This window comes from Bidens hawaiensis, unplaced genomic scaffold (genome assembly GCF_021521415.1).
Source record: "Bidens hawaiensis isolate Kalapana, Puna unplaced genomic scaffold, B.hawaiensis_p1.1 tig00012888_1, whole genome shotgun sequence".
In the NCBI taxonomy this organism is placed as follows: Eukaryota; Viridiplantae; Streptophyta; class Magnoliopsida; order Asterales; family Asteraceae; genus Bidens; species Bidens hawaiensis.
In genome coordinates this window covers 202,808-216,528 of record NW_027492074.1, presented here as the reverse complement: position 1 = coordinate 216,528, position 13,721 = coordinate 202,808, and positions in this window count along the sequence as shown.

The window sequence follows — 13,721 nt, the reverse complement described above, 5'->3', positions numbered from 1 at the left end:
ACAAATTTGGAATAGTTGTAGTTCCAATCCATGATCAGAGCAACTACAGTCGACATCTGAATATGGCTGATCTCTTCAGATCCTCCTTTGCATCCTGACACACATGTAAAGAACGTGTGAATCAGAAACCTCCAGTAAGGATGAAAAATCTTCTTTATCGCAGGAGGATAGGATCCTTCATAACCCATCCTAACTAATACTTCAGTAACAGCATTAGTCGGATAGTCCGTTGGGTAGTCAGGTTGATCTCTGAATAGAAGAACTTTGCGTATAATGGCCTCTTAGACGATGACCGGCTTCTTTTGAACTTTGGAGTCAATAGTAACAGCTCCACCTATTCCTCGTTGATTGACAGAAGCATTATTCCACAACTTCGTAATCATCTTCTTGCATATGACAGGAGTTTCTCGTATAGCATGAGAAATCCTACAAGTGTTAAGTCCCACGATCATGGATTTGAACTCCTTGTGTTTTAGAGGTGGATCATAAAAACATCCGGCTATGTTCTGAGTATCAACGAACTTTAATGATACTTGATCAGTCATTACTGCAAAAATGAATAAAGTTAGCAAGTATTCACTTAACTTAACCAACAATCTTGGAATTTTGAGAACACATATTGAATTCACCAGATATCAGGGACCAAATATGACAAAAACAAATTATATGGATCATAATTGTAAATTAATAATGATTTTTTATATTAGTTCTCGGTCCAGAAAACGGGTTCTCTGTCCTCCAAATGAAATTTCGGTTCAAAATAGGTTTTCTGTCCAATCCCACCGAGAACAAGAAGGTTTTCGGTCAACAAAGTCAACCGAGAACTCAAATTTGACCATAGGTTCTCAGTCAAACTTTGTGAGATTAAAACCCTTTGAACTTCTCATAGAACCCTTGGTCGTCTTCTCCACTTGGCCGAAATCGCCATTGATGACCAAAAACCTGCAAATTCCCGTAAAACAATCGAATACCGACCTTAACCACATCAAACATCCATCTTAATTAAGGTCTGTTATAAAAACACAAATCTAATCTCAATCAAACCCTCGCTACATTGGACCAACCATGATCTCCTTACTGTTCCTTTACCTGTTAATGAGCAAAGATCACACAAAAATGTGAAGCACAAGATTTGGTCACACTCGATTTGCAAAGAAGTCAAATGGTTTTCGACTGGAGAGAAAGAGGGTATATGGTTTTGAAATAAGCTACCAATAATGCACTTGGGATCTCGTATATCAAAAATTTTAGGGCTGAAAACCCTGACGGGCCGAGAACAAAGGAACTGGTCCCAACTTTGATGTCACATGAGCTGGGAAAATTTAAGCCCAAAAAAATCTTGATCCAGATTTTAAAAAGCGATTTCTTATAGCATCCGTTTCGACGAGAGTAATTAAGAAGCGAGAACAAAAAAAATTGAATAAAACAAAATCAAAAACAACAATTTAAAGCAAAATGGATCACCCGGTCTTCTTGTAATTTGATAATTTTGGGATCAAATTTCAGTTATGATAAAAACGCCGCCTTTATATGAAAAGATCCGAAAATGGAATCATATTAATAAAGGTGCTTTCACAAAGATTCATCTTTAGTGTTATTATGACATAAAGAGACAGGTTGACAGCAGGTATATCAAACTTAGCATGATTTTCATTGCATCAGTGATACGATTTAGGTTTACTTAGGCATAAATCTCAGATGGACATCACTCATGGACCTGTGATGCCTCATATTTCTTCTCAAAGCGTATTTGGATTTCCCCAGATCACCCCAATTTGACTCTAAACCCCTAGTACTTGATCAAAAGTTTTATAGATAGCAAGAAAAATTTTAAGCTTTAAGGTTGAATGTTAGACTTACAAGCAGTCCAGACTTACAGGCTTTTCATTCGAAGTGTTTAGGACTTACTTGAGTTCCCCATTCCTGTAGTTCTAGTTTGACCCTTCAAGCTTTTGAAAAACAAGATTCTGTCTGATAAATATATATACACAAATAAAGACATTTTTTTAAATTATAAAATCATAATGTTTTTGGTGATCAAGACACTAACGGGCTCGTGTATGACTGGGTAGTTACTTTTGTTAGTGCACGGTTTTGCGTCTCGAGTCTTTGTAATTATCATTAATGTTTATTTGATTATTTTAATGTAATATTTAATGTTATTTATCTAATTCGTTATGTTCAGTCTAGTTCGCTAGGGAATGTTAGCGAACTAAGACTAGTTCGTTAAGGTTAAGTCTAGTTCGCTAGGAATGTTAGCGAACTAGGACGTTATAATGTATTCCCTCCTGATTCGTTAGGGGATGTTAACGAATCAGGGAGTGGTTCGTTAAGTTAATTTAGTTAACGAAGGGGAAGCTGGTTCGCTAGGGAATGTTAGCGAACCAGATCGTCTTCTATATATAGTGAACCACTGTTCACTTGTAAATAGTTGAAGTTTTTGAGAGAATTAACAGTATTCAGAAATATTTAAAGTATTCTCTCTCTTTCAGGCTTCACGATTAATATTATTGATAATATATATTACATAACAATCAAACTAAGGTATGAAAGAGTTAGATCCGTTTAATTAATATCAACATATAGATCTGTATCAGATCTAAGGTATTGATTAGAACGAGTGTAATTAAATGGATCAAACAAGTGGTATCAGAGCTTTCGGGGCTCAATTCACTTGGTTTGATTGTTATTGTTATAGTATTTGTGTTTATTTTCTGTTTGAATTGAATTTGAATCAATTTGGGTTGATTTGGATTGAATATGGATGGATTAGATTGAATCTGGTTTAGTTAAGGTATTATTGAGGTTCAATTGAGTGGAATTGGATTGTGGATTGGATTGGTGATGTGTATTGTGTTTTCGGTTTGAGTCCGTGAACAGGGGTGTTGTTTTGATCGAAATTGGTTTGTGTATGGTGTTAATCAATTACGAGATGTGTTGGGTTGAAATCGCGTTGTGATTACGAAGAGTTTGGTATGTTATTTGTTAAGTTTGGTTAAGAATTGAGTGTATATTACAGATCTGGAATTGATAAGGTTCTGGGTTTGAGCTTCATATTTCTGGAAAATTGTTCTTGAATGTTTGAAGACTTGAAGATGAATGCGATTTGCTATAAAGTTTCAAGCGATTCGCTATGTCTTTAATTTGACTCGCTATCAATTCGTGCCATTCGCTAATCAGTTCGCTAACTGATTCGTGTGAGTTAACTAATTCGTGTTATCTAGTTCGTTAACTAGATAACTGATTCGTTTGACACGTGTTTGTCTTGGAATTTGTGCCATAACAACTTTTTTCCCCGTGGCAGAAAGGAATCAAGTTTGTTACAAACGGTTGTAACAACCTGATTCGTTATATTATAATTCGCTATAGTGTTGATTCGCTATCAACTGTAGCTGATTCGTTATCTTAATTCGCTAAGTACTCCTTAGTAATTCACTAAGTTGACTTGGTCAATTCGTGTGATCAATTCGTTAAGTTGACTTGTGATTCGTTAAGCCTTTATCACATTCGTTATCTGTTTCGCCATTTGGGTGATTCGTTAAACTTAGTTGTGATTCGTTAAAGTTGACTCGCTTAGTTGACTTTTGATTCGTTAACCTATTCTCCTCATTCGTTAAGACTTGATTCGTTAAGTCTTGATTCGCTACAACTGTCCACAGTTCGCTATTATTGTTCATCGATTCGTTAAAATATCTTATTATTTGTTTATTTTCAAAGATGGCTGGTATGTATGCATTGGCGTCTCAAAATATGTTGATGCAACAGATGTTGCAACTTGATACCGAGATAGGCTCACATTCTAAATGTCCAAGATTGATGAAGTTCAGTGACTTTGCCAAATGGGAACCTCGGTTTCGTGCACATTTGGGATCAGTTCATCCTGACTGTTCATATTGTCTTGATGAGGTTTATGTTGCACCAATGATTGGTGATGATACTATTGGGTATACTCCTAAGGCTGTCTCTCAATACTCACAAGAAGAGAATAAAGCTTTAGAAATCGAGATAAAAGCATATTCTACTTTGACTATGGCTTTACCAGAGAATATTTTTCATCAAGTTGGTAGTATCAAGAGATGTGCATCTTTGTTTCAACATCTGCGGATGAGAAGCATGGGAAACACAGCTGAGAGTAAGAAAGTGATGCTCAAGTTTCAATTTCGAAACTTTAACTTATTGAAAGGAGAAACAGTTGAAGAGATGACTACAAGATTTAGTCACTTAATTGCTGAAATGGACAAGATGAAAATGGAAATTTCTGAAAGAGATAAAATTGACACTATCAAGAGTGTACTTCCTAGTTCCTATTCAACATTTCTCATGGTTTTGAAAGAGAATGATTATTTTCTGAATGAAGATTTGACAGCACCTGAATTTCTACAAAAGATCGAAGCTAGAGAATATGATCTTAAGTGTCAAAAATCTTCCAAAGAAAATCAAGATCCGGCTTTCTATGGTGGTAGTATGCCTCTGAGTTCAACAATCTCACCAATCACTGCTTTTCTTACTCATGCCGCAAGTGAAAAAGAATCTGCTATATTTAATGATCTAAAAGTTTGTTTCTACTCTGCTGGTAATTCAGGTGGTTCTGGAAGTTCTACTAGTTCTAATCCATTTGCTACACCTCCTAGTGTGAATATGAAGGAAGCTGAGCAAAACTTTGCTTTTCTGACGGCATTTATGTCTTCATATGAAAACTTGGTGAGTAGTAAAATTGCCACTAGTGAGTTAACAGTTGAGGATTATGATCAGATAGATCCGAATGATCTAGAGATCATGGATTTGAAATGGAATATGGCCATGATCGTTCGTAAGGTTAAAAGATTCATGCAGAGAACTGGAAAAGATCTTCCAGCGTTAAACAAGAAGTTGGGTTTTGACAAATTGAAGGTGAAGTGTTATAATTGTCAAGAATTCGGGCATTTCGCGAAGGAATGTGACAAACCAATAAAAGAATACACTGGACCTCGTGGTCAATGTAAAAATGCTTCTTCACCACGAGGAAGTGATGCTGTAAAGAAACCATCTTCTTCAACAACACAAGCAATGTTAGCAGACGGGACTGATTGGTCACAACGACTACTGTGCAATGATGTTCAAGAAAATTTAGCTATGTTTGGGTTACATGAAGATTGTCAAGATGCTACTACTAGTGTGATGTCTTCAGATAATGATTCTGGATCTGATTCTGACGATTCATGCGACAAGTCTTCTGAATCAATGTTTGCTTGCATGGCTAAGATCAATGAGGTTAGTAATTCTATTTCTTCTACTTCATTTGTTAAAGCATCATGTGTTGATTGTGAATCTAACAACTCTAAGTTAGAAGTTTTGAAAAAACAAAATGATAATCTTATAAGAGAAATTGCTTCTCTTAAGGACACTTATCGACAATCTCTTGAGTCTCAAATGAAATCTCGAGAAAAGATTGAAGCATTGTCGATAAGTAATCATGATCTCAAAGCCGAGTTATCTGTGAAAATGACCATTAATGACCAAAAGTTTCAGGAAATCTTGAAACATCGTTCTAAGATAACTGAGCTTGAGAATGAGGTTCTTGAGTTGAAGAACAAGTTGGGTAAATTTCGAAATTCTTCATTTTTATTAAATGAAATTATTGAAGTTTCTGGAAAACAAAAAGATTCTAAGAAAGGTATTGGTTTTGTTGAAATTCCACCACCTTTTCATAATGATTATAAAATTAATCCTTTTGCAAGAAAAGAAGAGGATTTGATTCAAAAGGAATCTGTGATTTCTGAGAAACCTAAAATTGTTAAACCTGAAATTATTAAACCCCAAGTTGCTCCTCAAAAATCTCATGTCCAAAGCAAAAAGGTGTTTGCTGAACACAATGACGAGGTCATTATTGAGAATGTGTTTGAACCAGAGATTATACACAAGAATAAGAACATTCCCAGTTCTAATCATATTCTGTGCGAACCTCACGAATTTAAGGAAGCAGTGTATGGTTCACACAAACCTCAAGAGACAAAAGAAAATTCAAAGAAAGTGAACTCTATGAAGGCAAAGAAGTCAGTTAAACTGAAAATTTCTGATGAGGATCTAATGCGTTTCATTAATCCTTCTAATTCTAAGCCATCTGCTGCTAGAGTTTTTAAGTTAAAAGGAATGGACACAATGTTCACTGAAAAAGATATTCCAATTAGTATCATTAAGCCTGAGCTAATTGAGAGTGTTTTTGTCAATGAAACTTCAAAAATTCAAGAACTTGAACGTGTGTATGCTCAAACAAAAACATCAGTTCAGTGTGATACATTGACTAAGGCAAAAAATTTTTTAAAACAAGCTAAGAAGATTAACTTTGTTAAGTCAACTGGAACAGATACACTAAAAAGTTTTTCAAACAGTTCTAATTTAGATTTTTATTTAAAGAAGAAATCTGAATTATCTGATGTGTTTGCTAAGAGCATGACTAAAAATGTGAGTCATCATCAATCATCTATTCCAATTTTTCCTAAACATCACCATGTGGACATGCGAACGTGTTTTTTATACGGTCAACAAGGTCATGTTGTGAAAAATTGTAATCAACAGAACTTTCAAAATCTTCATCCTTTTATCAAGGACAAATCTAAGCCAATTCCAGTGGTTAAGGAGATTTTGAAACGACCTGTGTCGTATGCTGATGATACTCATATTTTGTTCTCTGATGTGAATCCTCGGAAGGTGTTTCATATCAAGAGACACACGGTCAAGTGAAACCAAAATTCATTCCAACTGAACCTTTATGTCAAAACAGGAATTCAAACATTGTTCAAGCAGCTTATTTAAGACGAAAGTCTAAGAAGCCGGTAACTTATTCACAAGTGGCTGAACAACAATTGAAAACTGTTAATCTTAATGATCAAAGAGAAAACCAAAAGGTGCCCAAGACTGAGGCCTGGGCTGCCTTTTTGAACTAATCACTTTTGTTTATGTGTAGGGTTCATCCAAGACCATTTCTGGTGAAAACTGGATCATGGATAGCGGATGTTCTCGTCATATCACCGGAAATCTCGTCCTATTAACCAACGTAAGAAACATTCAAGGTGGTTATGTAGCGTTTGTTGGGAATTATGGGGGCATGATCACACAAGAGGGTGACGTTTCAAATGGTCATATTACATTTGAAAAAGTAAATTATTGTGACAAGGTTGAACATAACTTATTGAGTGTATCGCAGATTTGTGATAAAAAGTACACTACAATATTTACTGACAAAGAGTGTCTTATCTTGAAACCGGGTTTTATTATTCCCTAGGACATGGTTGTCATGCGATCACCACGATCAAATGATATTTATATCTTAAACATGAGTTCTAAGATATCAACATCAATCGAAACATGTTTTGTCTCAAAAGCAACCGAGAAAGACTCGATTCTTTGGCATCGAAGAATGGGTCACATTCATGTTAGAAAGATGAATTATTTAATGGCAAATAAGTTAGTTGAGGGTGTCTCGTTAAAGAACTTTAAGTTATATGATCACTGTGTTGCATGCAAGAAGGGCAAACAGAAGAAGAAGACACATCCATCTAAGTTATTGAATTCCATTAATACTCCTCTTGAACGACTTCATATGGATTTGTTTGATCCAGTGACTCGTGCGAGTATTTCTGGAGACTGGTATTTGTCTTGTAGTGACAGATGATTATTCAAGATATTCATGGGTGTTATTTATGAGTTCAAAAGATCAAACACCTGTTTTGGTACAAAACCTTATTACCAAGATAGAATCACTGTACAAACAAAAAGTGAGGAGAATCCGAAGTGACAATGGTACTGAATTCAAAAATACTATTTTGGATTTCTTTTGTATTCAAAAGGGAATTCACCGAGAATATAGTGCACCTTATGTACCACAACAAAACGGTGTTGCTGAAAGGAAAAATAGAACTCTGATTGAAGCTGCACGTACAATGCTTGCTGATTCAAAGCTTCCTATTCAATTTTGGAGTGAAGCAGTGAACACAGCTTGTTATACACTTAATCGGGTTCTAACAGTAAAACGACTCAAGAAGACAAGCTATGAAATTTTGAATAACAGAAAACCTAATTTAAAGTACCTGGAACCATTTGGGTGTCCGTGTACAATGTTGAAGAAGGATTCGGGTAAATTTGATGAAAAGGCTATCGAAGGATATTTCTTGGGATATGCGTCTCCAAATAAAAGAGTATTTAATTTTACATCTGGCTGTGTTGAAGAATAGTACCATGTGGACTGTCAAAAGTTTTGGGACATTTAAATATGTATCACAATATCAACATATTGTGATTTCTGTTCTTTAATGTTTTCCTTTTAAATATCTAGAAAAACCAAAAACATTTTAAAATTTTGAAAAACCAAAAAGAAGGTGTTTTAAGTTTTGTACAGAAAAATCCGAAAAAGACAAAAATATTGTGTTTTAAAGTTTGTACAGAGAAAAACCTAAAAGATTTTTAGATTATTTTCTCGCTGAAAATTATGTCAGTTATTTAAGTTTGTGAAGCATGCTTGCATGTCTTGGTCCTATGATTCACTTGTGAATTGATGGTCAGCCATTTATTTATTAACTTAAGTTAACTGGGGCGATTAAATTTATCTGTATTTTGTTTTTATGCTCCTCAAATTTTGAGTTTTTGAAGCAAAAAGAGAAAATGATAGTACGTTGATTTCCTTGACCCCAAGTTCAGCAATAAGTAAGCTTAAAAGACTGTGTGCTTAATTGCATTGGTGCATTGGTAGGTCTTAAAACAACCCAGTAGAGTAAAGTATGTGATATAAACATAAAGAAACGCCAAATTGAAAGGGGTGTTAGTCTCTAGCAAAAGTCTTGGTGAGGATGGAAGAAATGTAATAACCAGTCATACTCAAGCCTTATATGTGTTGATCACCCAAAAATCAAATAAAGCAAATAACAAGCATTAAAATTCTGACATTGTGAGTCTTTATGCGGCTTAATCATCTGGGTATTCATATGCATGAATATTTCACTCGCTTTCTAGAGCAAACCCAAAGTCATTAAACTTGATCACCGCGGTACCTCGTACAATTTACATTACTGACTTGATCAAAATCCGCTGTTAGTCATACAATTGTTCCTCCCTTGCGTGCGTCTTAATACCATTAAGAAACGGACCCCAGGGGATACAATGTATGTAAGCCGACAGATGGACTCGTGCATACTCACTCACAGTAAAAGAAACTTGATGCATTGCTCAAAATTTCTCAATTGGTATCAAAAGTTTTGATCAACAATATAATGGTTTAAGTCAAGTTGGGGTGATTTGGCAAAAATCAAATTACGCTTGAACCGAGATTAAAGGCTGATAATCTCTGATATTCTGTGCTCTAATTGAACTATTTAATCATATCACAAAAATACTTGAATGTGTGTTATTAGATTTATGTGGACAACAATACCAATGACCGAGTTATCGCCAGTCATAATATCGCTGAAATATAAAACTATGATGGAAGGGCAATTTGCTCAATATGATTCTCTGCTCAAACTAGACAAAATTACAAAATATGTACTGCTTTTGGTAAAACCGTTGAAAAATACAAAAAGATCGCCTATTTTTTTTTAATAGTTAGGATATTTTTCTGTAAATACATTCTTTAATTCTTAAATTTTTACAAAATACCAAATATATTTTCGTTTTCTTTATACAAAATATTTAAATAAAATTTAAGTTAAGTTTCGGTAATCTGAAACAATTTTATCGTATTAGGTTGTCGGGATATAAGGGTTTCTCGATAATTTAACTTATTGATTTATTTCATTAATTTATTCATTTATTTATTTAATTTAAAATTAAATAAAAGGGGTTTAATTCGCTAAAATCCATTCGTTATGTAAGTTTAACGAACTAGATGATTCTTTAGCGAACTAGCTTCTGGTTCTCTAACCTAATTCGCTTCCGCACTCTGTAACGAATCATCCCTTCGTTATACATATTTAACGAATCATGACACGAATCGTGTCTTGATTCGCTATCTTTAATTTAACGAATCACATTGTGATTCGCTAAAATAAGGTAACGAATTGAGTTAGCGAATGGGCTAATTCGCTAACTTTAAGTTAAACGAATCGTCTGATTCGTGCAAGCTGTACCTAGGGTTTCGTGTATCGCTATATAAGACAAGATAACGAATAGGATTCCACTGTTCGTCTTCTTTCTTCATATTTCAGAAACTATTCAAATTCTCTCTGATATTTTCGATCTTTGAGTTTGAACATTTCAAAGATTATTTTAAGTTTCTAAGGTATACATGTGTTTGGCGATATCATTTTCGTCAAAGATGACATTTATTTAACAGTTAAATTATGTTATTTCAGAGGTTTAAGGGTTTTGAACTTTTGAAACCGTGTGTGTATAATTTATGTTTTTAATTGTCTGATTTTGATACAATGTTGATCGGAATCCCTTTCCGATACCCTTGGTGGACTCTAATCATCTTTTTGATTATTGTTTGCTGGGTTAATCATGGTTTTGTGTTCTTGATGGTTACTGTTGGTTCGTTGATCCTGAGTACATATAGGTAATGAGTGTCAATCTCATTCACCTACATTAACGAATGTGTTTCCGAGCTCAACGAGCTGATTACCGTGATAGTTCAACGATGATTATGGCCAAATTGAATCTGGGTTTCAATGTTAACTATTATTGTTCTTGTTAATTTTGACCTTAACTTTGTGAAGTCAAAGAAAAAGTCATAATTTTGACCATTCGTTAGTCTTAGCGAATTGGAACTGTTTCGTGTCCAATTCGTTAAGATTTCATACGAACTAGCTTAGTGAATAAGATGTCACACGAATCAGAGTGTGATTCGTTTAAAATATAACGAACTAGAGTTTAGTTCGTTAACTTAATTAGTAATTCGCTAGGTCCAGTTCGTTAAGTTATTTACTTGATAGCGAATCGCCTGATTCGTTATCTTTGTATAACGAATCAGTGTGATTGGTTAACGAATGACATTTAAAAAAAAAATTAATTAATTAACTAAATTGAATATTCATTTAACTTAATTAAAGGATTCAAATCGTTTAATACGCGTAACTAGATTAAATACATTTATTTTTTGAATATATATGGTGATATCTATTCTCATAAACGTTTTATTTATACAGTAAATCATGGCTGAACAAGAACAACCACAGGAACAACCTCGTCAAGAACAACCACAAGTACAACCACCACAACAAGCTCAACAGACTGAAATGGTTTTATTACCGTTTGATAAGAAGCACAACATCTGTGCTTATGTCGATCACGACGTGGCTGATTTACGGACGTTCGGAGCTATGTTGAATTTCTTACGCCGTTCAAAGATACATTATGCAATCACTGCTAAACCTAAGGTGTATCTTAGTATAATTAGGCAATTCTGGAACACGGCAATATATGTTGAGGAAAGTAATTGGGTTCAAGCTACAATTAATCAGCTTCCAATCACGATCGATGTTGAGGTCATTCGTCGAGTACTACAATTTGACGATAGTGATGATTACCCAAGTGAATTTGACAGGACGCTGGTTCGGGGTCTATTCACAAGATTAAGTTATGGGGGTGATATTCGTCGGTCCATGTTGAACAAGAACGGTTTATGTCCACCTTACAAGTATTTGCTGCATGTCTTGCTTCATTGCTTGAGTGGACGTCACAGTGGTTTCGATGAATGTAGACTGAGCTTACAATCGGCATTTGTTGCTTTAATCCTGAACAAGCTATTCAACTATTCAGAACTCATCTTTGATCATTTGAAAGAGCAAGTTCAACAAAATCTACCGTCAAAGAAGTTCTTGATGTATCCACGCTTTCTACAATTAATTATTCAAGATTTGATACCGGATCTGGTGATTGATCGATCGTTGGTGAACGATGTTCTTGATATGGAACATATGAAAGCTGAAACGGTACATCGGATGTTGATTTATCGGAAGGATAAGCCACAGGACAAAAGGATGATTGGTCATATAATCAATCCAGATTATGTATGTCCTCCTAATGAGCGCTGGATCCATGATGATTCGGATTTTGAGCGTGAAGGGGGAGAAGGTGGGAACAATGATGGAGGTGATGATGATGATAACAATGGTGATGGTGATGCTGGAGCTGGTGAGCGAGCTTTGAAAGAACAACAAGATGCAGTCGATGCTTCTCTAGCTGCCACCATGAAAGCTCAGCAAGAACGAAAATGAAAAGGCAAGGCTGTAGCTACTGATGAGCCACCTAAGAAGCCCCGTGTATTCTCTGGGGCTGGTGTAATTATTGGATCACCACCACCTCGTCAATCAACTACTCAAAGCTCGGCGGTGCCGCTAACTACTAGCACCCCGATGCTCACATTAACAACGACGATGGTGTCACATGAGAGGCTCGGCTTGATTCCTCAAACGGCGTTGACCGAGATGCCGAGGCCTCCTGCTGTGCTGTCAACTGTTTCTTCCACCACTCCAATGGGACCTCCTCCTCTTTCAACAACTACTTTCCCTCCGCCTCTGCCTAGTGATGTCTCTTTCATGAGAATCACTCGACCTCAGGGACCTATTCAACCAGTTCATCCATCAGTATACAATTTGTCACCTGGACGTCAAACAGAAATGCTGCTTAATCTGTACACTTATATGAAAATCAAATGGCAGCTGACCGACTCAATCAAGAACGACTCATGGAGAATCAAAGAAAAATGATGAGTTACATTTCGTTCTGTCAAAAGGAGACCAAGTCGTTGCGTGCGATTGTTGAGTCTCAGAGGGTGAAATTAAAAGAACAAGATGAGTTAATTTTACAATTAACTTGTAAAGAAGATGCCCTCAAGAAACTCAAAAATGATGATGATGATCCTGACGAGTCTGATGCAGGAGGTAAGCCTAAACAATCACATGGTTCATCCTCCGGTGCTGGTGTGAGTGGCGCTGATGATTCAAACAAACAGATAATTTCATTTCAAGATCCAACAGCGGCCAAGCCGATAGAGATGATTGAGGCTAACACGGTAATATTTATTGATGAATTGGGAATAGTTAGAAGTATGGTGAACAAAGATGAGATACAGATCGGTGAGTTTGTGGTTAGATCTTTGACAAGGGAGCAGATCTCGATTCTACTTGGGCTAAATGATGATCAGCTGACTGCATTAGAGACTGAGCCCGATGTCGAAGTGATCAATGAGAACGAAATGGAAGATGATCCAGTATTTGTGAATACAGACTTTATTTATGAGCACGAGGAGATTGAAATGGAGGATGTTACTGCTGAAGAGTACCCGGACTTGTATCAACACGCAAATGTTGATCAAGGTGCTCCGGTATTTCATGAAGACGTAATTAAAGAAACTGAGGATGATTTGGAGAAGATTGTGCAGCGAACGGTTCCTTCACTCAAAGAAGTGACTGATGATGACATTGAAAGATGGTTCAAACGCCAGAAAGTGGGTAAGATCATCAGTGCTTTTCGGTATGTAGATAAAGAAAGAAAGGATGCCGCTGATGCTTGGATTGAGGCAAATCAGAAGACTACCTTCAAGACTGTTTCTAAGGTACATGGTGATATTGTCTCCTGGCTTTATGATTCAGACCTTAAGGTATGTATTGTGAAATGGGAAAAAGGTGTGCAATATTACGAGAGGATAATGGATGTGTTAACATTACCGCGTTGGGATATACGCACCCTCGCGAGACGTCCATTTATCAATCGTGGGGGCAACCGAACTGCTGAGTGGTTTCATCAACACT